Genomic DNA, 4,995 nt, shown 5'->3' on the forward strand with positions numbered 1-4,995 from the left:
CACTATCTGCAGTTATTTTGGAGCCCCAAAAAATAAAGTCTGACACTGTTTCCACTGTTTCCCCATCTATTTCCCATGAAGTGATGGGACCGGATGCCATGATCTTCGTTTTCTGAATGTTGAGCTTTAAGCCAACTTTTTCACTCTCCTCTTTCACTTTCATCAAGAGGCTTTTGAGTTCTTCTTCACTTTCTGCCATAAGGGTGGTGTCATCTGCATATCTGAGGTTATTGATATTTCTCCCGGCAATCTTGATTCCAGCTTGTGTTTCTTCCAGTCCAGCGTTTCTCATGATGTACTCTGCATATAAGTTAAATAAGCAGGGTGACAATATACAGCCTTGACGTACTCCTTTTCCTATTTGGAACCAGTCTGTTGTTCCATGTCCAGTTCTAACTGTTGCTTCCTAACCTGCATACAGATTTCTCAAGAGGCAGATCAGGTGGCCCTAACTTAGGTCATATGCTTACTGTGGCAGAGACTCTCAGTCACTTATCTAGTACATCTATTCTAGAAGGGTCTAGAAGAGATATAGAGCTCCTGAGTTTTTGCTGGGCACAAAATTATCCAAAATGAAGGTTACACATCCCAGCTTCTGTTGCAGATGGATGCAGCCATGTAGCTAGGTTCTGGGCAATGATATATACATCCTGGTTTTGTGTGGCAGCTTCAGAAAACCTCGTTAAAAGACAGCTGCTCCTTTTGTCTGTTGTCTCCTCCTTTCATCCCTTATTCCATTTTCTACCTGGAACATGAACCTGGTGGCAGACCTCTAGCAGCCATCTTGGATCATGAGAATAATGGCCACATTCAAACAACAGGTGAGGAGTAATCTAGAAAGAGCATGGATTCCTGCACACTTCGCAGAGCAGAACCACCATACTCATCTCAGACTGACTCTCTACCCCCTTTTGAGTTTTCCTGTTACATTCAGCTGAACTTGATCCTGTATAATAAACTCAAACCTGGAGCCATGGGAGCTATCCTCTCAATACATCTTTCATAAATGCTATGGGAGAGAAAGGAGGATATAATGAATTACTCACTACTCCAAAACACATCACTTGTTTCATTTCCTTGCCAAAAAAAGATGCATGGCCATGTATACTTCCAAAGGTTGTGAAGTACAATCTTAACATTGCTCTAGAAATCAGAAAGCTAGAAACATTTGGTGAACACAGCAAACGATGACAATATTGAGTCATATGAAATGGGAAAACAGCTGAGTTCAAAAAGAAGAATCGAGAAAATTCTGGGAAGCTTAATCTGCCCTCACATTGAGGAGATTCCTATAGAAAAGAGTTAAAAATCAGTTTTCGCAAGGACTTTCTGATCTTTAGTTGGGGATTGTAAATGCACTTGGTGCCTGCTATATTACCTATAACTATGGTGAAGTACTTAGGAGCGGTGAACTCTAGCAGAAGTTTGTAATTGAGCAACTGTGGGTATTTGATAAAATTCTTCTTTTCTACATTTTTCATCCCAGCTCTTCTTGGAATCTTTGTCTTTTTTTGGCACCAAAAAAACCACCCAATTATACTAAAATAGTTATTAAAATGTTCTTTAAAATTATATTTGTCATATAGTAATGTGTACTTGTTCATGACCCTATTAAATAATATTACCAATCAACTATTCTAGTAAATGCCTTGTTTTCAAAGTATTGATGAAGTAACGATGTTCTGCTGTGGATCTAAGTACATTTAAAGTTTCCTGGATAATTCTGACACATGCCCTAGGGGCAAAAGCATAAGACCAACATACTCTGGCATTGTATATTTCCAATGAGCTAAACAGTCAGGTCTACATTACCTATGCTTGTGATAAGGAGTGGAGACTTAGAGAAATCTTGCCTGTATGTTGCCAAGATTACTGCTCTGTGCTTGGCACTGCCCCCCAGAGCTCTCTAGTGTGTTATGTTCTTTGGTCTAAGGCAGTGATTCTCCTGGGGGGTGATTTTGCACCCCACCAACTTCCCTACCCCTACCACCAGGGAAGACCAGGAAATGTCTGGAGATCTGTGTGTATGGGGGGGACCATGCTACCGGCATCTAGTGTAGACGTGGGGAATGCAACTAAACATCCTACGATGCATGGAACAGCTCCCAGAACTATTCCGCTCAATGTGTCAGGAGTGCCGAGGCTCAGAAACCCTGGCCTGTACGACAATTAACAGACACAAGACAAGATAAACTTTCACTATAGGAAGTAAGTCAGAGAGAGAGAAAGACAAATACCATGTGATATCACTTATACGTAGAATCCAAAATATGACACAAAGGAACTTACCTATGAAACAGAAACAGAATCACGGGCATAGAGAACAGACTGATGGCTGCCAAGTGTTAGGGAAATTAAAATGGAAAAGGCTTCAGAAGCAGGAGAGCAAGCCTTTGACATGCTTCTGCTCTGCCTGGACACTGCTTGGATTCCATGCTTACATGCAAGCAGAGTAAGTCAGGCAGCACCTTAGGTGAGAAAGGTCTTGGAATTCTTGAGCCCCTGGAGGTCTGGCCAGCCCCCTGGGTTCTAACCAAATGCTATGATTCACAAGGTTAAACACACAGCATTGTAAAAAGGTTCAAGTAAAAACAGAGCTGAAGTTTTGCACATAAATCAGTCTGCCGCCTGGGATTATAAGCAGGAGCCCACCAAACTTTAATCTGAAGTCTCACCTGTTGGGTCAACACACTGCCTGGGACCTTTTCCCAATTGGGACTCCAGTTTGCTGTTAATGAGGGACTTCCAGCGCTGTTTAAATCTGTATGTTGGTCAGCCCAATTGCTGATATATGTGCTGTTACTATTCTTTATTGTTTCTATTCCTCTTCTTTTAATGACTGTATATTAAAATTAAGTCAATTAACCCTCTACTAAATATTGAAATTGTTTATGTGTGTGACAAGTGGTTTGTTTTGTTGACAAATCCTTCAAACCTCAAACAAAAGTAAAACTTGCAGCAAAACACAAGAGGTTAGGGGGAGGGATGGAGGGGGAGGTTGAGGTTAACAGATGTGAGCTTTTATGTGTATAATGAATAAACGACAAGGTCTTACTGTATAGCACAAAGAAGTATATTTAGCATCCTATGATAAGCCATAATGGGAAAGAATATTAAAAAGAATGTATGTTATATATGTACTGAATCACTTTGCTGTACAACAATAATTAATACAACATTGTAAATTAACTATACTTCAATTGAAAAAAAAAAAACAAACTTTCGCTCAAGCAAAAATTAAGACTGAGAAGCAACCTAAAAGTACTGAAATGACACCATAGCCAGACTAAGAAAAATGACCTGGGATTCATCTCATGACATAAAGACTTCTGTGAGAAAGCCATGTGTGTTGGTGGTGTAAGGGATGCGGGATACATTATATTTTTCTCGCTAGCTGCACACTGATAAACAAGAAACTGAACCTCAATCCCTGCCTATCCAATGGGACTTCTATTAGGCACATCCATCTCCACTCCACCCTTCACAGCAACCATCTTCCTGCATTAAAGCAGGTGCTCTAAAAAGACAGGATGGATTTGAGGTAGGGGAGAGGGAAGGAGAAGGAAGAAAACAGAGAGTAGTGCTAGCTAAATGTCCTTCTGAGATGTCAAGAATCAAGTCCAGTTAATGGAAGCAGAGGGAGGAAAATTTCACTTTCCATGCATGCTGGGCATGCGGTCTTTTTTAAAATCTATCAGTGTTAGTGAACCACAGCGACAGGCAGGAGGGACAGAAGGAAGATGCCACCTTGTGACTGTATTTTATAAGACTATCTTTCAGATGCTTTTGAACTGTGGTGTTGGAGAAGACTCTTGAGAGTCCCTTGGACTGCAAGGAGATCCAACTAGTCCATTCTAAAGGAGATCAGCCCTGGGATTTCTTTGGAAGGAATGATGCTAAAGCTGAAACTCCAGTACTTTGGCCACCTCATGCGAAGAGTTGACTCATTGGAAAAGACTCTGATGCTGGGAGGGATTGAGGGTAGGAGGAGAAGGGGACGACAGAGGATAAGATGGCTGGATGGCATCACTGACTCGATGGACGTGAGTCTTGGTGAACTCTGGGAGTTGGTGATGGACAGGGAGGCTGGCGTGCTGTGATTCATGGGGTCGCAAAGAGTCGGACACGACTGAGCGACTGATCTGATCTGATCTTTCAGTTGTGAATTTAATAAAAAACATTCTCCCCTGTACAGTGACTGTTTAAGTAGAATTATCTGAAGATGGAGTTCATGATGGAAAAGTCCTAGTACTGGACATTGTAAGCAATTAAACAATTAAATAATAAAAATAAGTGTTGTCAATCTGGCTTTAACACCTTGTGGTAGTTGTTTATTTGCCAAATCCTGTCTGATTCTCTTGCAGCCCCATGGACTGTAGCCACCAGGCTCTTCTCCATGGGATTATCCAGGCAAGAATATTGGAGTGGGTTGTCATTTCCTTTTCTAGGGAATCGTCCCAACCCAGGTATTGAATCCGTGTCTCCTGCATTACAGGCAGACTCTTTACTGCTAAACCACCATGGAGGCCCACTTTTAACACAAAATACAGATTTACAAAATGTTTAAATATGTGTCATTTTATGGCTTATTTAATTTGATCTTGCCATAAATCCTCAAGTAAATATAATGGGCATTCCATTTCTATAGGTGAAGAAATAGAGCTGTATGAGGTGGCCATAATGTCTGGAAACAGAAATGGTTTATTGCTATTACATTTTAATGCCTGGCATGTTTAACGTGTTGGCTCTTGCTAGCAATGCAAGCTTGCAGTGAAGGTGGTAATTAACACATCAGTTGTGTCCATCACTGCGTCTGTATCTATAGTGCACTGCCTTCGATAACCTGATCTCATATCTGACCCTTTATCCTCGAACCTATCCTCAGCTAAACTTTGTAAGGACTTACATCTTGAACTGGCAAAAGGCACATGGATTGAGAATTTTTCATGTGGTAACAAAAGGCACCCTCAGTTTCTAGGATGCTCTTGGGCTATT

This window comes from Bison bison, unplaced genomic scaffold (assembly GCF_000754665.1).
Source record: "Bison bison bison isolate TAMUID 2011002044 unplaced genomic scaffold, Bison_UMD1.0 scf7180017864183, whole genome shotgun sequence".
Classification (NCBI taxonomy): domain Eukaryota; kingdom Metazoa; phylum Chordata; class Mammalia; order Artiodactyla; family Bovidae; genus Bison; species Bison bison.